Below are 21,641 nucleotides of genomic sequence, written 5' to 3' on the forward strand. Positions count from 1 at the left end.
CAAGAGCAAAATTTGGGCAGGCCAGGACCCCCCAAAAATGCCAAATGAACAGTATGTATGATATGATAGGTTATTTATAATGTGCTTAATACCCAGAGGTTTCTAAGCGCGGACCAGGGGATAGAACCTGTGTTGCTTCCTGTCGTCTTGCTTCCAAGGCGAGCACATTGTCGCTGAGCTTTCCTCCCGGGCTGTCACCGCTATTGCGTGCTGTCACCACACCCTACACCCAGTTTAGTCCCTGGGCTCCCCCACCTGCTCCCATCACAGTCGCTGGGCTCCCTCTTCCTACTTCTACCCAGTCCCTGGGCTCTCCCCAGCCCATCAAACACCATGGGCTTTCCCCACCCTGCTCCCACCACTATCCCAAGGTTCCCACCCATCCTGCTCCCACCACAGTCCCTGGGCTCCCCCATCCCGTTCCCAACACAAATGCCTTTGTTGTACAACCTTCCTTCCTCCTCTATCCACCACTTGCCAAAATCAGCTCAACGGACCAAAACAAACTATCACACACACACATTCATACAGCAATCACTCTATTATTCACACAAGCATCCATCATCATACACTCACTCATAACACAAGCATACACGCATCCATACACATGTTTAAATAAAAAAAATGAACATAAACGTACCTTCTGCATTGGCCTGCATGTGGGTGCTGAAACGCCCTGCTCCAGGCTGCTCTGTCCGTATGTGCGAGGAGGTGCAGGAACTCTCCCTCGCACATAGAGACATGCAGTGCCCCAGCCAGCATTTCCAATGATCTATGCAATGCTGGTGAAGCAAAACGCCCCAGCTTTTGCATGGCTCAGTGAGCATGTGCGTCTGGGGCACTGAACTGAACTGTCAAAGGGAAATAGTGTTTCCCTTTGAAAGTTCAGCCAGGCTCCTTAGCTCCTCCATAATGGGTGAGGGGGCCACTGGGTGGGCGCCGCCTCGCCATTATGGATGAGCCGTCATGCTCGGACTGGCCTATAGGGCAATAGAGCAATGCGTGTATAAAAATTGCAAAATGCTAGTGTGGGCCATTTAAAATGGGACACCTTTTTGGCCAATGTGGGCCAGTTTGATGAGTAACTTCACTATGCAGTTAGATTTTGACCATTGAGCAGTTAGTAATTTTGACCATTGTTGCTGAATAAATATTCTTTAAATATCACAATTTACTTACATATTAACACAAAGCACACCCTTTGGGTACTATTCAAACAGTCTGTGACTAAAGGAATGAATATCCATTTTCAACTGCGTGCCACTTTTTTATTGGTGCCTGAGACAGTTTCATGCTTCTGCCCGACAATGTGAGCCACCCTGCCATTTCTTCCAATCTTTAAAAAGAAAGTCCCCCAGGGAGGCCACCATGGCCCCCAGGGATGCCGCCGTGGCCCCCCAGGGATGCCATCATGGGCCCCCAGGGATGCCATGCCCCACAGTTTGAATACTGCTGATCTAGGTTAACCCTAGAGGACAATTTTGACATAATAAGCATGGTGAAGAGAATCGATAAAGCCTATCAAGATTTAAGGCAAAGTAGCAAATTGGGAAGCCGAGGGAAGGGAGAACAATCCCTGGTCATCCAATTACTACGCGAGGAAAGAGACCCCTTCAGTCTCAAGCATAGAGCCTTTTACTTAAGACAGGCTGACTTTAGATAAAGGTGAAAGAGAAGAGAGCCATACTAATTGGGGACTAGATATGTCAAACGACGAGAGACAACCCTTCCTTGGGGAGGAGGGAGAAAGTGCATGCAGTCCTGAGGGATGTCTGCAGACAGACAAGGAAGTGAGATGGTCTGATCTAGAGCAGCCTAATGATAGGATGCCAGATCCTATAGCTTATCCAGAGCGTTCTAAAGGACGATTGCATAGCGAGAAGGGAGAGTCACCACCATATGTGAGCAGTCTAAGTTCATTGCCAGGTAGAAGGTGATCAGGAACCATTGTCCCCACTATGGATAGGCAGACGATGGGAGCTGATTGCGGATTTGGGTTCAAGCAGTTCCCTTTATTGGAGAAAGGAGGGGCCAGACCGCAGTATACTCCCTGCCCACAGATGGATAAGGATCATTTAAGATGGAAACATCCCAGTTTAACGGCGGGTGCGGGAACATGGATTTATGAGCTAGAAAAGATGACTGGAGGAAATACTTTTAGCAATAGTGGACATTAAGGGTCTCCTAGCAGTCATTCCTGGGAAGTGTCACGGCATAGACCACAGAGCACAATGGAGCGCCATTTAACAATTGCAGAGCAGATGTCTGGAGAGCCGTCAGGGTACAGTATCCTGATACATCAGATATGGGTGCAATTATGGCATGTAAGATGAAAGATGACGAAGATCCGCTTGCTTACATTCAAAGTATTCAGTAACGGTGGACTCTTGAAATGAGGGAGCCATGGGCAATATCTTTCCAAATTTTATGTCAGGTATTGCCAGAACAAGTACAGAGACAGCTCAGGAAATTAGTGTGAATGGAAGTGAAACCATGGGCAGAAATACAGTTGACTATAGCGCATCACTGCCGGCTGTTACAAGAGAAAAATAAGAAGGAAGATGCTAGAAAACTTGAGGAAGCCAAGTTAGTTCAGAAGAAATTGTCAAAGTACGCCATAGAAGGGGTGGTGTTGACAAGCGGAGAAGGATTGGGAATGCAGCAAGCAGGGGGTACATTGCAGGCAAATAATCAATGCCAAATGGATCAACGAGGGAGTGGGTTTATGCCACGAGGCAGAGGAATGGGTTACAGAGGAGGGGGTGGTTTTCAGAATAATCAAGGTGGTTTTCAGAATATGCAGAATGATAATCAGAATGTGCAAGGAGGATTCAACCAAGGGGGGCTGATCAGATGAGCACCTCCTATATGTTGTACATGAGGAATGACAGGGCACATCGCGCGTACATGTGGAGCCAAGAGTATGTACAGAATGGGCAATTCTCAAAAGGGGGGGAGATTATCCTCCAGCATATAGCTCACACGCTAGGGCAGGAAATGACGGTGTACAGTGACTCTGTCTATGTGACGTCAACCGTGCACGCAGGGCTAGCACGTTGGAAAAGGAAGGGCTACCTCAGAGCGGACGGCACTCCAGGGCAACACGCAGCATTATTGGACAGACTTATTAAGGTACTACAAGTCCCAGTAGCCATTGCAATAGCTAAATGCGCAGTACATACTAAGTGAACTGACTTTATCTCTCGCAGGAATTAAGTCGCAGACGAAGAGGCCAAAAGAGTTACATATTCACAAGATATTTCAAGTTTTGATACTCCAGGTGTAAAGGAGAAAGTAGTCACAATTAGAATTGTAAATGAAAGGTTCAATCATTTATCAAGAGCACAATCGATGGAGGTTCAAAGTTGTGCACTACAGGAAGAGCAAGAATTGTGAAAATGAAGGGGGTGTTCTTTATCCCCCTCTGAAGCATTGTGGTGACAGGACAGCACTGGAAAGCCAGTGATGGCTGTAGCCTTGTTAAGGGTAGCGCTTGAACAGCTGCACCACCCTGCGCATGTAACTATGGTTAGCCTTGCAGCAGCTATTGGGGAGGACTGGTTCGTACTGAACCTGTTAGAACATGTTGCATTTTATGTAGTAAATTGCATTGTATGTCAAAAGTTTACCACTGGGCATACACTGCGAATGATCAGAGGAGTGATTCCTCGACCGAATGGTCCTTTCCGGCATTTACATATTGACTATGTTGATATGCTGCAAGTATGTAGTGGATACAGGTATATGATAGTGGTGGTGTGTCGCTTTTCTAGGTGGATTGAAGTAGGTCATTGTATACACCCTAGTGCCGCTTGCGCAGCAACGTTTTTAGTCTGAGAAGTCTTTCCCAGATGGGGAGTATGTGAGGTGCTGAGATCCGACAATGGGCCCCATTTTGTTAATGAAGTATTTGAACAGATTAGCCTATTGCTTAGTATAAAACACAAGATTTCTCTTGCTTATCGCCCACAAGCGAACAGGATATGTGAGAGACTCAACGGTTTCCTTAAAGAGAGAATTGCCAAATTGAAATTCACATTGAAGAAGGGATGGCTGTATTGCATGTCCCTTGCATTATAAGTGTTAAGGAATCAGCCTGGGTCGGACCACCACCTCACACCCCACAAGCTAGTGACAGGGAGGCAAATGAGAACGCCTTTGTCTCCTCCATCGTGGAGCAGAAGGAATGCCCACAGGACTGCTAACAAATGTTAGGAAATGAGTTACGTGCTTATTTGACATATATGACTTCAAGTACCTCTGTTATTTCAGATCAACTCAAGTGCAAGGGGTGTTGGTCTCAGGTCACAGATGAAGACCATTCAGCAACCAGACTTCAAGAACTATTTCCTGTACCTAGATTGTTTGTGGGAGATTTAATCCTAGTGCGTAATTTCACAAGGAGGGTGCACGAGCCCCGTTTTAGTGGTCCCTATATTGTGGAGAACATTACTCCCTCAGCAGTAAAAGTCCAAAAGAGACATGCATGGATCCACTTAAGTGATGTAAAGCCTTACGCTGGTGAGACTGACGCACCCCCAACCGTTGATTCGGAAGCAAAACAAGAAGAAGAAGTTAAGCACGAGCAGACTTGATCGATGACGAGGAAGAAGGACCCCAAGATTGCTGATTAAATAAATGCAAGTGTGCATTTGGACTTTGACTCACCCCGGACACTCTTTATAGATATTATAGCAGGAGTTCAAAGCAAAGTTCTCAAGTCACTGGAATCTTTGAATTGGACTTTAGAAAGTGTTCATGTTATAAATATGCCAAATCTAGAGTTTGATTTTGACGTCTGGAAACTTGAGCAGTTTCCAGATTCATTCCTCACTGAATTTCTCTTTGGATTATCCCATGGCCCGGTCAGATGCAGATGCCCATAGACTACTTCTTGCTGTCTTTGTATACATATTTCGAGCTTATCCTACTCTTGTTGGGTGTAGTGCTAATATACGTGTTTTTCTGCAAGATCCTAAAAATGGCCCTGCAATTAGGAGGTTACTTGTGGCGAAAGTTGAACAGATTCTGCAGTTACCTAATCATTAAACAAGGTTGCCTGATTAAAAAGGTTTTTTGCCTACCTTAAAGTAGTACACAGGCACAATGAGGAATGTTGGGAGTGGTACAGTTTTGGAAAGTGAGCAAACTCATCGACGTGTGGAGAATTGAAGATGGTGGAGACTTACGTATTGGTGCATAATATATGCGTGCTCATCATTTATTATTGTTTTTCTGATTTTGCTTATCCATACTGTTTATTTCATTGGCCCAAGTAAGGTAGAAGTCCCTTTGATTCTTCCCACTCCAGTGACTTATGCAGGGTTATCTGTTGCAGAAAGACCAAGGCCATTTGTGATTATCCCTACACCAGTTACACGTAGGGACCTCATTTCTCTGACAAGTGTTCCAATGATTCCCTCTGTTGAAGGACCCTTATTGATGTCCTTCATGAGCATTATGCATACACCCTCCTTGCAAGAGGGAGACACGGGAGAAGCACAAGGGAAGATGATTCTGAGTAAAAAAAGTATCTAGACAGTACAGCACATTTGGGGAATAACGTGGTATCAGCACATGAAAAAGGTGGGGGAAAAGGACATCCAAGGAGAGTTGCTATGTTTGTGCTCTCCTACCTTATGCTATGGGAAATTCCAAGATATTCATAGCTATAGAAGTAGAAGCCCAGAAAGCTCATTGCCTGAGGCACCTTGCACTCTGCCATACGAGAGGTCAGTTCCCGGGTCAAACAGCATTCTTGGTATGGGTGACCGAGTGGACAGCTCCAGAAGAAGATGATTATGTGCAAGATTTGAAGACAAGAGTGAGAGCACACACCAGAGACCATGTGATAAGATATGAACAGCCTGGAATGAAGGGAGCCGGAATCAGATGGGAAATAAACAACAGGAAACTCAATTGTCAAGGAAAGAACTTTGAAGAAATACGAAGATGCAAGGAGAGAGGTCAGCTGCAAATCAAGGGAACAGTACTTTCTCCAGATGGATGAGAGGAAGGCCTACTTGTATGTAAGGCACCAGCACTTACAGGATACTATGAGCCAGTTATAAATACTGCAGAGAAAGAATGCAAACATCATTGGCCAAAGATTGAAAAATTGCTGACATGGGTTGATGATAAAGGAGGGCTGCTGCAGATAGTGCCTCTAGCCAGTGCAGAACTATGTTTCAGAAACAATGGCACAAGAAAGGTTGGAATGAATCAACAATGTGATCACATTTTCAATTTACCAGAAATGAAGGATGGAACAGTAGTGATAATGGACCACTACTGGGCCTGTGGATCCAGAGCATATATGAAGTTGCCCAAGGACTGGGGAGGGCTGTGTTCTATTGTGATTGTCCATATTCAATCATTGGTGATCCTGAAGAGTTAGCTGAATATTGGAGAGTTTCCAAAAACAGATGTTCACCTGAGAAAGAGATCATCAGTGGAATTTCTTAATCGAACAAAGAGGGAGAACTACTTCTCAGCTAAATCAATAGAAGCCTTTGATTCTATTCCGTATGAACACAGGTTGTTCAGTCAGACTTCGGCAGTATTTGCGACAATCTTCATGCCAGGGATCCAGATGATGGCCAATGCCAAATGGTTACAGATTACCAGATGGGAGCTCCTGCAGACAATCAACACTACCATAAAGGGATTCAATGCTATCAGAGAAGAGATGAGAGCCATGAGGCTGATGACCCTGCAGAATAGATATGTCTTGGATATGATTACAGCCATGGATGGAGGTGTTTGTGCCAAAATCGGAGAATCATGTTTCACATTCATACCGTCTCACGATGAGGAGAATGGGACATTGAAAGAGGCCATGACGATGCTGACGAACTTGCACATCAAGATGGAAGACGAAATAGAAGATATTGCAGATGACAGCTGGTTTGCATCAATCTTCTCATGGGTTCCACAATGGATGGTGAACATCTTCAAGTACCTTGGAGCATTGTTGGTGATGATCATGTTTGGATTCTGTGTGATCAAAATAATAATCACACAGTGTAAGAAGACAGCAAAGAAAGCAGTAGGAATGAAGATCATGATCAATGTTGAGCCAGGGTTTGGACCTAAAGAGCTGACAGATGAAGAAATCAGAAAGTATATAGAAGCAAGTATTCTAGCACCTGAAGGAACAAAGTTCCTGTATCGGGCAGTGGGAAGATGGATCTATTGTAGCCCGATTGGACAATGTAGTCATATGACCTGGAGTCATGGGAAGATGGATCTATTGTAGCCCGATTGGACAATGTAGTCATATGACCTGGAGTGTTGATGACTATGTGAAATCAGCAGGATCTCTGAAAGGAGTTATGAAGATATGGACTCCAAAGAAGCACTTTTACAGACGAGGATGAATCAACCAGAGGGGCAGTGTAGAGGAGGAGGAGCCAAATGCCTCTACCGGAAGTCTCGCCTTCATTTTGCCTATATGATGGAAACCAGAAATTGTGACATGCACAACGCCAATAATGTCCCTATACAGTAAAGGTACAAGGTATTCATTGAGAAAACCTGATATAATGTACCCGCGGAGAAATGACAGTCTTTGAAAGGAGGTTCTGGAAGAAGTGTGAAGATTAATAAAAGAGAAGATTGGTGATGTCACATGAAGCAGAAATGACTCACCCAGAGGAGATGCCAATGAAGAGAGTATATAGATCTTATAGAATCTGATGGCGAAGTGAAGAATTGAGTAACATTTCATGTGCGGAATGAAGATTGCACATGCTGAGAGAACTGAAGAAAATGCAAGCCATTTTATAATTGTACAGATGCTGAAACGCAAGTAGACTAAGTAATCATGAGACTGGTTATACGTAGTGAATAGACTGCAGGTGGTGCTGCTAACATATATATATATATATATATATATATATATATATATATATATATATATATATATATATATATATATATATATATGTGTATATATATATATATATATAGAATCTGGGTGCTCCACGACGTGTTTTAGCAAACTAGGACCCCATGAACAGAAGGGCTGAAAGTGTGGCACAGTAGAAGAAAACAGCTGACAATGAGGGAAGATTCGAGAAAGGTTGTCTGGCCCAGTGTCAAGGGTTGGGGCAGCCAAGAAACTGGTTATCTATTTGAGAAGATACAATGAACATGAGAAGCGAGGCGCGCTCCTGTTGAGGTGTAATGGAAAAACACTAGAAGTGCCAGGTTTTATTCATTTAGTAGTGTTAAATGCGAAGAAGGAGCTCAAAACACAGTCCCCTGTCACATGGTCAAGATGAAAATAGACTTTGGACAAGCTACACCAAGACTTGAAGATAAGACCATGCTCACACCCCCTTTTATTCTCAGGCACAGTGATACTTTGCAAGGCCGAGCTCAAAGACAATTCGAATGGCAGACAGCAGGAGTGATGGTGGATGATGGGCTAATTGGGTGGGGAGGCACGGTCAAGTCTAGCGAGTGGAATATTCCAGAAGGGTAAGAGCGTGCCAACCAATCATAGAGGGCCATGTAGTGAAGAGCCCTATAGTTTGAAAGCCAATGAAACGTTATGTATTTCATGCCAGTGAAGAGAACTTTCACTAAGGGTGGGCGTAGCCATCCACCTGACCTTAGAGATCCAATCACAATTCTATCCCCCCATAGAATGTATACTTAGATGTTCCCCTTAAGTCTATCATAACCCCAAGTAGGTTTCTTTATTTTGCCACGTAGTATAATGTCCGTAGTGACAAGCGTGTACTATATAAATGTAATTTTTTATATAATGCTTTGAGAGCACTCTTGAGAGAGAACATCCGTTGACGTCTGTTGTACTCCCTGTTTTAGACAATTGCAAATAAAACAGTTATGTTTTTGCCAACTTCCTGAGTCGGTCTTATCATTGGTGTAAGAGTAACATCTGCATCCCCATCCATCCCATAGAGGGCTACCTTGCTTAAAGGGCCTTCAGGTACAAAACTGACTGCACGGAAAGCAAACTGAGAAGCCAACGGAAGGAAGGAGAAGGTCTCCAGTATCCACTGGCACCAGAGATATCCCCCTGCAATATTGAAGGTAACACAGAGAACAAGAATACCAAAAGGTACTCATTATAGAATCAGAGAAACTCTTCCCAGTACAAATGACGAAAGTGTGAAAACCAAGTTGATGAATGTGAACTGTATTAATGTGATGAAGAGAAGCATAGAACCCCCAAAGAGTGACAGTAATAGAATTGGAGTATCATTTCCTTGGGGAGAGCGGACAATAACCCATTAACCAGGAAACAAAGAGTGCAACATAACAAAGAGAAATGATGAAAGCGTGAAAACCAAGTTGATGAACTTGAACTGTATGAATGAGATAAAGTGAAGCACAGAAACCTCAAAGAGTGAGAGAGATAGAGTTGGAGTATCATTACCTTGGGAAGAGGGGAAAATAACCCATTATCCAAATAACATAGAGTCACATATAACAGAGAGAAATAACTGAACTAAAGATCAGAGAGGTCCCTAGGATAATCATTGTACAAGGAAGTCCATACCAGGAAAAGGTAAACTATAATTATTTGGAAAGCCAAAGTCTTAACTCTCTAAAATATAATGAAGGATTCAGAGAAAAGAAAGGAAAACCCATACTAAAGAGGAGAGAAAGACTTTAAGTCCAATAAGGGAGTTAAAGGAACTGATACAAAGGATAACAATAGACTATTGTGAGGAACGAGGAATGAGACCCGGACATAGAGAACACCTGGTATACTCTCCTGCCAGGCTTCCTTTACATTCGAAATACTTAAAAGTTCTAAGGGCGTGAGTCTTCCTTAGTATTCTCTTTCTACACTTGACTTTACCTTGTATACTCTCCTGCCAGGGCGTTCTCATTTGCTTCACTTTTCACACTTGCAAACTTGACTTTGCCTAATACACTCTCCTGCCAGGGATTTCTCATGTAATACAATTCTTTCACAATTGGGTGTGGGTTCCAGGTTCGTAACCCTTTTCTCATTACTTCACCCTTCCAATTAGTTTCTCTTTTCCCCATATATTGTGTACTCGACCCGTTCTCATATTCATCAGTTCTACAGCTTCGACCAAGTGTCTCAAATCCCTGCTGTGGGCTTGCTTCCACTTGCTTAGTGCGTCATTTTCGTATGCGATGCTCTGACCGAAGCACCCCAGTGTCCTAGCTCCCTGCTCCGGTCTCCCTGGCTTTGTTCGGCTACTCCGGAGCTCCTTGCGGTCTTCGCTGCTTCCTCTGTCTGGTCATCGCGGGTGGCTGGCGTTTCTCCTGCTCTATGATTCCTGTGGCGTTGCAGGGGGTTCTTCACTTCCCTCGCTCCCAATGCTTAAACATAGGGCTTTTCTCCCAGCAGGATTTCCACGAGCGCCGCCTCCTCGAGCCGCTTACTTCTGTGTGACAGTCTGCTTCCTGCAGGCTCCCCGACCCAAGTCTGGAGTCATGATTCTCTCTCTCCATTCTCCAGGTGCAACCTTTTAAATGTCCTGGTGATTGTTAGACACCTACAACCACTAGAGTGCGTCTCCAGCTTCTCAGCATCAGTGATCCATATCGATCCAGTCATCTTCGGTTCTCAGTCTTTCCATCGATTTATTTCCATCGAAGGTAAGTACCATCAAATCATTTCCAATGAAAAAATGTCCATCGAATGCTTTTTTTGGGGGGGTCCCCCTGACCCCCTATTTTGAACCCGTTTTAACCCTTAAAAACACACCAAAAACAAATGTAACCCTTTACCCCCCAAAAATATGCATTCGATGCATATATTTTCTTTGGAACAAATTCGATGGAAAACCATTCGATGGAAAAATGTGCAATGGATAGTTTGCATACCGTCATCTTCCTTGTCCCGGTACTCCCATATAGGTGGGAATGATAGGCAGTTCCTGGCATGTCATACTGAAAGATGTCATTAGTAAGTTTCGTGGATGGTTGGTGAGAACTATCAAAGTAAGCCATAAAGGCATGAGACATGTAGGGAATAGCCCTAAAAGGGAAATGGGGATATGTGTTTTTCGATCTTCGGGTCCGCACTTAGAAACCTCTGGGTATTAAGCACGTTATAAATAACCAATTATAATTATAGCAGAAGAAAAACATTGTACCTGAAGAGATTTACTAAAAAATCAATACTGCATATTGATCAAATTTGGAACAGTTGTAAGGTGTCTAATTTTTTTAGCAGCAAAATTGATAACATTCAATGTAATATTCAGGCTAGTCCTGTAGACAGTGATCTCCTGACCAAACACCGGGAGGAGATAAGTCTCGAGTCCCGTTCTACTTGGGCATAGTTTCCCTTTTTCTCTGAAGAGGTTTTCAGCAAGGCCATTGAGTGCCTGAAGTCATGACCAAACTGGTTGATAAAGGTGGTGTCGGGGCCCTAATATTATTAGATCTGTCGGCTGCCTTTGACACTGTCGATCATACTACCCTGCAGTGCAGGCTTTCTTCTTCCGGCCTGGAGGGTACTGTCCTGGCCTGTTTTATGTCCTCCCTGGCTGACAGGGGCCAAACAATCTCTTGGCCTCCATCCCTCCCTTCCCCCTCTTTACTTTCCTGTGGTGTTCAGCAGGGTTCCGTCTTGTCCCCAATACTTTTTAACATCTATATTCAGCCTCTTCTGGGTCTCATCCACTCCTACGGCCTCAGGTACTACTCATCTGCCAATGACACACAGATCCTGGTCTGTTTAGATCTTGACCAGGCAGAGATGTTGTCGTGCCTCTGTCGGTGCTTTGGGGTCGTGGGGGTCGGGATGAACCAGAACTGGCTGAAGGTCAATGGGGACAAGACGGAAGTGTTGGTTGTGGGTGCACCGGCAGGGTTGTCACTCTGGGTGCCTGCTTTTTGGCCATTGTCAGTGGGAAACCTAATATATTGCAGTTTCTGTAGTGAAAAATCTGGCGGTGACTTTTTCGGCCACTCTGTGCATGACTCAGCAAGTGGCTGCAGTTTGTAAATCGGGCATTTTCCAATTAAGGATTTTGCATAAGGTACTCCCTTTCGTTTCTCCTCATCTTTGTCCACAAGTGGTAGCTGCCCTTATCCTTAGTCGAATATACTATTGTGACTTGCTCTATACAACCCAGCCAAAGGGCGTGATCCAGCGACTACAGCGGCTGGAAAAACCTGGCAGCACGGTTGGCCACTGGCTCCCCTTTTGGAGCCCATGTCACCCCCACACTTTGAGGCTTGCATTGTCTTCCGGTGTCCAAGCGCATTAACTTCAAATCACAGGGCCTCATTACAAGTTTGACGGTAGCCGTGCTGGTAAAACTGGCAGGGTGCCACCAAACTTGCATATTTTTCCAGCCCCTGGCAATGGGGAAATACAGGGCCATTACAACTCTGGTAGACCCTGTATTTCCCCATTGCCAGGGGCTGGAAACTTTTACTCCCCATTCCCATTGAGCCCTATAGGGCCTATAGGGCTCAATGGGAATGGGGAGGCCGATAGCACCAGCACCATTCAGAATGGTGCCGGTGCTACCGCCAGAGTCTTCTCGCAGGTGCCGGTACGACCGCCAGGTCAGACTTGGTGGGCTGGAAGGCACCCACGAGCAGAACTTATAGTTTGCGCGTCCAGTAACAACAGTACCGGCAAGCTTACAGGTACCGTTGTTACCAGACCAGCAAACTTGTAATGATGCCCACTGTGTCTGGTTCACCGGGCCCTGCTGGGTCTTGGGGTTGGCTATTTGCAGGAAAAATGTGTTCGGTACTGCCGATGCATGATCTGCACTCACGGACAGCTGGCCTTCTGGTGATCCCCGCCTATAAGCGTGCTAGGATGGGAGAGACTGAGCATTCTCGGTAGTAGCGGCCAGATTGTGGAATGCCCAGCCACCCCCATTAAAAAGATTGCGGATAGGATTCCAAGATGGCCACCGGCAGCGAGTAGACATGCCGACGGCTGTTAGAGTCTGAGCAGGAAGGCACAGAATTTTTGCAACCTTACTAGCACTGAACTGCGTGTGAATTTAACACGCCAACGTGCAAGGACGGTCTGGCTTTTGAACCAGGCTTGGTTCATAAGATTCGACAAGAGTGACAGAATTGAGGCAGACGCTTGCTGCTCCTTTCAGCTTCACGTGCAGCGTTCAGCACACCATTTCTTTTCTAGCCCACGCATTGCATAGCAGCCACAGAATTCCATGGGATTGCTTCGCAGCACCATCTAAAGGGGACTCCTTTCCTTGGCTCCGTGAAGAAGGCTGTGACCCACTAAAGCCGAAACGTCCTGGGACTCCCTTACCCTAGTGGTGTGGTGGGGTCCCTCCCAAATCCAAGTAGAGATTCATTTCAGTGACGTCGATCAACTACTTTTTGGTCACCCTTTAGCCTGGCTTAGTTAGACCTATCCAAGGACTTTTACCTTCGAGGATAATTTTCTACAATTTGAAAAACGAAATGTATTAGCAGCAACAGAATATTGTTATACTTCTGTCAGTATGCACATGTATGACTTTGTCGTATCTTTTGCTACATGTCTTTTTTCTATTTTTTCTATATTTGTTTACATTTTCTATGTGTGACTTGGGTGAAAAAATGTACACCCATATATTTTGTACCTACAATTTCTTTACAAAAAAAATATGTAAAAGAACAAGGACAGCCACTCAATAAAAACTGTTCCTTTGCAGACTAATGATCTAGTACAAGTGGATTATTAAGGTTCTCTCATGTACTGCTATCCTTGGTAAATATACAAATGGTGACACCCAAGGATAACGCATTGTCTTTAAACCTAGACTGCAATCAATAAGTGGCAGTTGGCTTAGACTTCTCCAGTCAGGACACCCCCACTATTTGTACACAACAGCTCTGTGATCCCGGGCCTGGAATGTTGGAGGTTCCACCACCCCCCCGACAGTGTTTGGGTTCCGGGGCTGCAGCCTCGGTTTGTGGTGCGGTGGAGGAGCGGTGCTGCGCGGTTCCAACCCCCCCGAGAAGGCGGCGCGCAGCTACTAGTGAAGGGGCGTGGACAGCCGCCACGCGGGAAGAGCCGGGTCCTCCCCGGAATTGGCTGCAGAGACGTGCGGCAGCCCAGGCAGGCGGCCGCAAAGGAGTCGGGCCCCACTCTGAGCGCGGACCCAGGAAGAACACGCCTGTCGCGCACCAGGTGAGAGGGCAGCAAGCGCCGGAGTCGCCATTCATCCAGCGGTGGCAGCGTATGAGGTGATCGGAGGCGTGCAAATCTGGGCACACAGATGGGGGGCCCACCTGTTCAGATTGTGCGAAGGAGGGCGGGGGAGCATCTCACCCCCCACCCATCAGTGGAGTGGGTCCCGCTGGAGCACTGGAGCGCGGGGACCAGAAGAGGCAGAGGTGGCAGCCAGCCCAGCCCCAGGAGTGAAGTGGGGGCTCCGGGCCGACCGCGGAGACAGGGAGAGAAGGACCTAAGGCGCAGGGCTCCCCTGGGGCACAACTTTGGGGGGGCTCCCCCGAGGGAGCTGTCTGGGTATCGGCAGCGATTGGGGCTGAGGCATTGTCCTTTTGAGGAGCTCCCCCCTCCAGCAGAGGCATCTTCCAGGGGGGCTCCCCGGCAGAGGGGCCATCGTGACTCCATTGACTGGATATGTCCCTTGCATGGGGGCAGGAACAAGCCAACAACTCGTGCTGTAAAGAGGTGGGCGCCTGATAATAACACCCTCGGGCGGGGACTCGCCATGAGGGTCCGCCCGTATGGTGCTGAAACCCAGGATCAATCCCGTGGCGGCGGTGCATCCACTAGAGGCAGTCCACCTGAAGAATTGACTGAGCCAGAAGGTTTAGTCCTCTGAGCAATCCCCATGGACCGAGGTGGCTGGGACTCCCCCTGGGGTCACCCCATGGAAGGAGGGGCAGCCACGGCTATCAAAGCATTATAGCCCGGCCCACAGACCCGGGTAAGAAGGACACCCCCTCCTGTGGAAGGAGCCTTAGGGCGAGGTGGGGGTTCTCTGGCACTTCAAGCTGCAACAAGTGTCTCGAGTCACTGTCCTAAATACGGAAAGGCCTGCATCTGGGCCACACACGGATGTCTACCAGGTCCAGGCGGAAGTCTGGAAAGGCCAGTCTCGAGAGCCCCAGGGAACGCTTCCATCAATCTGGCCCACAATGGAGAGCAAAGACACCAACAAATCAGGCAGCGGCCACTCAAAGGAGAGTAGGAGAGTAGGGGTGGACGTGGAAGTGGCGCGGATGACGCGACAAGACCTCAAGGGGGAAATGCAAGCCCTGAGAGAATCTCTGGCTCAAACCTTTCAGGACCAGTTTCAATTTATGAGATCTGACCTCAATGTGACACTGGGTGAAATCCGTCATGAAGTGGCTCAACTTGGGGAAAGGACTGATTTGCTGGAAAGGGGCCTCCAGGAGACGGAGAGGGACACCACGGCTAATAGTGAGGCAATAGACCAACTGGACACAGCGACGAGGAACATGGAGGCGATGCTCGAGGACTTGGAAAATAGATCCCAGAGGATCAACATTCGGATCAAGGTGCTCCCTTAGACAGTGACGGATCGACTCCTAAAGGAGGAATGCCAGCTCATATTTGCGGAACTCTTGGGCGAAGGGGACCCGAGATCGATATCATTGGACAGGGCCCACAGAGTTGGCCGAGTCCCGGGTGGTCCCAACGCCAGACCCCGGGAAGCGGTGGTTGCCTTCGCCAGATATGGTTAGAAAGAAGCGGTGTTGCGAGCAGCCTGACAAAGCGAGCCCGTTCTCTGCAAAGGGCAGGAGATATTGTTGTTCTAGGATCTGGCCGCAAGCACTCTCCTGAAAAGAAGGGCTATGGGTCCGGTCCTGCAGGATCTGTCAAAAAAGGGGATAAAGTATAGGTGGATCTTCCCTTTCGGCTTAATTTTTGAATGGGAGGGGATCCAGAAGCGGGCGACCACGTTCCAGGAGGCGGCCAACATTATCGGTTTGGAAGTGGAGAATGAGGGGGGACGCGTAGGGGTCCTGGTATCTCGCGGGGGCCAGAGGGATAGGAGTAGACCCTGGGAGTGGGCAAACGTGAGGGAGGGTGCGGTTTAGCCCAACGTTGGGGGTTCCAGGCGGGGGGGCGGAGAGGGGGGACGGGAGGGGGCAGTGGCCTTAGCGCTTGATAGGGAAGGTTGGGGAGCATGGGGGAATAGAGGGGGTCGGAGAGGGGGATGGAAGGGCGGCTCGCGGGAGCAGGGTATCCCACCACTACTTCAGTCTTAGGTGGCTGACTCATAATGTGAGAGGGTTAAATTCTCCCCTCAAGCGGGCGAAACTAGAACATTTCACCCGTACGCATGTTCCGGATGTTCTGGCCCTGCAGGAGACCCACTTGCTGCGGGCAGATCAGGGCCACCTGTGTCTGAAGGATTTTTTGGAAATTCTCTTTGCCTCAGGTCCCTCAAAGAAAGGAGGGGTGGCGCTGGCATTTGGGAGAGGTATGGACTTTAGAATTCAGGATATTCGGAGGGATAAAAATGGGAGGTTCATCATGGTAAGGGGGAGCATATGGGTGCTACTTATACGATAACCTCGGTTTATGGTCCAAACGCGGGACAGGACATCTTTGCGAGGGAGACCCTGAGCGCGTTGGAAGAGTTTGCAAGAGGGCAAGTCATCTTAATGGGGGATTTTAACTTGGCCTGGGACAAGCGGCTAGATCGGACACAGCACGCAGCGGAGGGGGGGTGGTGGCCTCCCCACAGTGAAGGAGCGTTTTAAGGGGGCAGGCTTGAGGGATGTGTGGCGGGTATTGAGGGGGGAGGAAGAAGGTTACAAAAATCTTTTGGATGTGCACCGAACCCAATCTCGAATTGATTATCTCTGGGTGCCGGCGAGTTTGGTGGGAGGAGTAGAGTGGGTTGAGACTGGCCCCATGGGAATTGCCGACCACAGGGTTGTGCAGATGAAAATGCAGTTGGGTAGGCATAAGCCAGGGGTTTGGAGCTGGCATTTTCCCGGGGATCTTCTGAGGGACATGGTGATTAGGGAGGAGATAGGTAACAACATCAAAGCCTTCTTCAAAAGAAATAACGACACGGATACGAGTCTCAGCATAAGGTGGGATGTGTTTAAGGCTACTCTGAGAGGGGAACTCATCGCCCTAAAGTCAGAGAGGAATAAACAATTGCGGTTGTTGCAGACCCAGCTGGAAGGGAAGTGGAGGCAGCGAGGGTGAGGCTCAAGGGGGACCCCTCAAGGAAAGCTTATAGGGAGTACAGGTTGGCAGAGGGGCAGCTGAGGTTCCTGAGGACCAAGAAGGCAGAGGGTGCTATGTTAAAGGTTAGACAGAAATTTTACGCTAAGGCTAACAAGGCGGACTCGCTTTTAGCGCGCCTGCTGAGGTGTAGCAGGGAACAAAATACGATTGCAGCTTTGAAGGATGAAAGGGGGAGAGGCTTACCCGAGCTGAGGAAATCAGGGAGCGGCTAGCTAGGTTTTATGAAGCTCTGTACACATCTCAGGGCCCGGCAACCCAGCATCAGAAGAATTTCTTGGGTGCCCTGACCCTTCCGCGCCTCTCTAGGGAAATTGGGGAGGACCTAGGATGGGCCATCATGGAGGATGAGGTGCGGGCCGTCATCACGTCACTCCCCAGTAATAAAGCCCCGGGCCCTGACAGATTCCCGGTCTCCTTTTACAAAACCTATTCCACCATACTGGTCCCACATCTTGCACAACTTTACAACTCATTTGGCTCCTCGGGCTGCATTACTCCTTCTATGGAGGAGGCTAAAATTACGCTTATACACAAGGCGGGCAAGGACCCGGTGGAGTGTACCTCCTATAGGCCAATTGCTCTTATAAATTCAGATGCAAAAATTAACACTAAAATTCTGGCAAGGCGATTGGAGGTGCAACTTCCTGAGCTGATCCACCAGGACCAGACGGGGTTCGTATGGGGACGACAAACGGCCGATTACATTAGGCGAGTTGCTCACCTGGTCGAACAAACGCAGAAGACCCCCACTCTGGCGATTCTTTTAGCCTTGGATGCCGAGAAGGCGTTTGACTGGGTGGAGCGGTCCTTTCTGTTTCTGGCCATGGAACGAATGGGTATAGGCAAAGGGTTCATCAACATGGTATGGGCGAATTACAGAGCTCCCACCTCACGGTTACTTGTGAACGGCGCGATGTCCCGACCCTTCAAGCTTGGACGCAGTACTAAGTAGGGGTGCCCCCTTTCTCCGCTCCTGTACGCCCTTTATCTGGAGCCCCTACTTGTGGCGATACGGGAGGCAGAGAATATCCAGGGTATTCTCTTCGGGAGGATTCAGCATAAGGTGGCGGCTTTCGCCGATGACATGCTGCTCACTTTGACGAGCCCAAGGGAGTCCATAGAGGCGTGTAGGGCGACGAGGTAAGGGCCTTGAGGGCTTCCTCCCCATTTAAGTGGAGTCTGGGTGGGATACGTTATCTGGGGGTTAGGGTCACCCCTCAACTGTCGGGTTGGTATGGGGCGAATTACATTTCCACACTTACATTGATTAAAAAAGATCTCAGGAAGTGGAGCTCTCTAAAGATATCATGGTTGGGAAGAGGTGCGGTGCTCAAGATGGTGGTTCTTCCATGGTTGCTTTACTTATTTCAAGCGGTTCCGTTGCCCGTCCCCACGCCCTTCTTCAAGGAACTGGACAAGGCAGTTAAGGAATTTGTCTGGGAGGGCAGGATGCCGCGTTTGGCGAAACGGCTACTGACAGCATCTAAGAGGGTGGGGTGCCTAGCCTTACCATACCTTCGGCGCTACTACGAGGCGGCGCAGCTCAGGGTAATTCGGGAGTGGTTCTCAGTGGAATATAACAAACAGTGGGCCAAGATGGATAGAGCAGTAGCCCGGCACCATCTGGAAGAGGTACTATGGCTCCCGCGTAGGTTGAGACCGGCTCACTTGTATTTGAGCAACATAACTAAGGGGTTGGTTGATATCTGGGACAGGGCGGTGGAGAAATTGGGGATCACTACCTTTCCGTCGCCGTTCACCCCCATATTCAACAATGGAGATTTCACCCCGGGTTTGGAAAAGGGGGCTTTCCGGAAGTAGGAGAGCAGGGGGTGCAGGGTCATTAGAGACCTTTTTCGAGGTCAGGATGTGAAATCCTTTGAAGATTGTAAACGGGAGTTTGGGGTGGGCGAGGGGGAGCGGCTCAGATACTTCCAGATCAGGCACTGGGTGTTGTCCAAGGAGGTCCGGAGGGCGGCAACGCGCGGCCTGACACAGTTCGAACGATACCTCCTGGACGCATGAGGGGTTCAGGGGGCTAATTTCAGACCTGTATAAGCTTCTGGGGAGTGCTGGCCCTATTACAAAGTGGCCGTAAATGTCTATGTGGGAGGAGCTTTTAGGGGTGGGAATGGAACACGAGGACTGTGAGAGGCTTTGGAAACTGATCCCAAAGATGGCTAAGGCAGCCCAGCTACAGGAGGCCTGGTACAAGTACCTATTCGGCTGGCATTATACCCCGCTCGCCTCCGGGCAATTTTCCCAGCAACATCCGGGAAGGGGGGGGGCACGAAGGCCCATATTTTGTGGGACTGCCCTAATATTAGACCTTTTTGGAGGGGTATTTCACGTGCGCTGGATCAGGCGTTTGGAGAAGGCACGAGTCAAGACCCTTGCGAGATCCTGGCGGGAAGGTGGAGAGAGCAAGGGGTTTGGAGGGGGGGAAATCACAAGGCAAAGGTAGTCTTCATTCTGGCAGCAATGGCTCTTATTGCCCAAAGGTGGAAGAGCCCCAGGATCCCAACAGAACAGGACTGCTTGAGGAAATTGTGGGAGATTGTATCGTTGGAGTGGGCTACGTTCGCGGTTAATGGCAACTTGAGTTATTTTGCGGCGGAATGGGGAGAGACTTTGGACTACTTAAAGGGAGAGTTCCGGGAGCAGTGGCGAACCCACAGACTGAAACTCTTAGACCTGCATGCCTAATCGTCAGAAGGGAATGGAACAAGGGAGGGGGTTCAGGGGCGCTTGGGCAAGTTGGGGTAAGTTGATGGGGTTGTTGTTTCTTACTGTTATTAAAATAATAAAGAGAAGTTTAAAAAAAAAAGATTGCAGATCATCTGGAATTTAGGCAGTCCCTCAACACGTTTCTATTCTAGAGCAGAATGAGGTGGACCGTATTGTGGTTTCCTAGCGCCAAGATGCCTTGTGGCGGTAGTGCGCTCTATAAATCCTTAAAACATAACAACATAATAGAGCGTGTGCAGAAGGAACCATCGAAGCCCCACAAGGAGCTTCCAGTGACAGGGATGGTCCATGTCTCCTTGACCACTGCCCAGTGTGTACACATAATAAAGGGAAGCTTGAAATGCAGCCTTTACAGACAGTTAGTGCCTCCATTTCAAGCTTGCTGATTGGCTATTGGTGAGAAGCTGTGAGAAGATCAAAGGAGAATGGTGGGAAGCAGATTTCTACTGTGTTTAGAGCCTGGACTACACTTTCTGAATGTCAAAGAGTAAGAATGCATGCTCTAATTAAGCTTTATAGACCCTGCCTGTGGGCTGTATTGCGCGTTAAGGTCTCTGACGACTAGAGCGCAACAAGAATGTTTTACTTACACGATTTATGAACCCATAACACGGGTACAGCCCGAGAGTGGGATGTGTAAAGTTATTACGAATGGGTCGGGAGTATAGCTCAGGGGCAACATGTTTGTCTTGGAAGCAAGACAACACAGAGCAACACAGGTTCGATTCCCAGCCCTTCTCTTAGAGACAGGTCTCAAGTATTATGCATGTTATGAAATTTTAATACAAAAAGGAATAGCCCACATTGTTCATGATAGTATTTAGTATAGCTGAATATAGACGTTGCTTATGGATTAATCTGCCTGGGGCTCGCAGGGAATTGGCTGCACTGCACGTAGCCTTGGAATATAGCATTTCAGTAGTGTGGATATTGTACAATTAAAACTTATTTTTCAAAGTCCGAAGGACTGTAATAAGACTCCTTGTTTTCCGTTGTTACGGAATTTGTACACATAAATACAGATGGAAGCCAATCTGCTTACTGACTGTATTTATTTGTAAAAGCAGAAAGAACCCATAAAAGCTTTGTTCCCCATGATGACAATCAGGCAGCATTGCAGGCCAATGGCATTGCAGACCAGCAGCATGGTGGGAAAAATAGCCGTGTAGTTCTAATTGCTGACACCATCTTAGATCAGCGGCAATCAAAGAATCGACCCTTTGCTGTTATGATAGAAAGGAACCTGCCATTGATGTGGTATAACTGAGTCCCATTTATTTCCTGTACGTCTGCATGTGTACTTTATTAAATACTTATTTTTCATTCAAATGAATACAAACAAATACTGGTTGCAAATTATCTTTTTATATGACAAAAAAGATGTATGAATCGGAAATGATGGAAAAATAAATACCATAAAACTGGGAGACAAAGTTCTAGTTAAGTTTTATATACCTAGCCCAAGGGTAGCACTGGGAGTAAAGGGCTCTGAAGACTGAGTTAAAGGTCGAATGAAGCGAGGGCTTTTAACAAGATATACGGGCTGTAACTCCTCGTATGGCCCAAGGGCTTAAGGGCTGTAACTCCCAGTATGGTCCGAGGGTGAGATCTGTAAAGCAATTATATTCTGAATTCGAGATTAAAGCAGTAAAAATGGGTGTGGGGAATAGAGGTGTCTTCCTGGGGTGTT

Source organism: Ambystoma mexicanum, chromosome 12 (assembly GCF_040938575.1).
Source record: "Ambystoma mexicanum isolate Mex_15411 chromosome 12, UKY_AmexF1_1, whole genome shotgun sequence".
NCBI lineage: Eukaryota > Metazoa > Chordata > Amphibia > Caudata > Ambystomatidae > Ambystoma > Ambystoma mexicanum.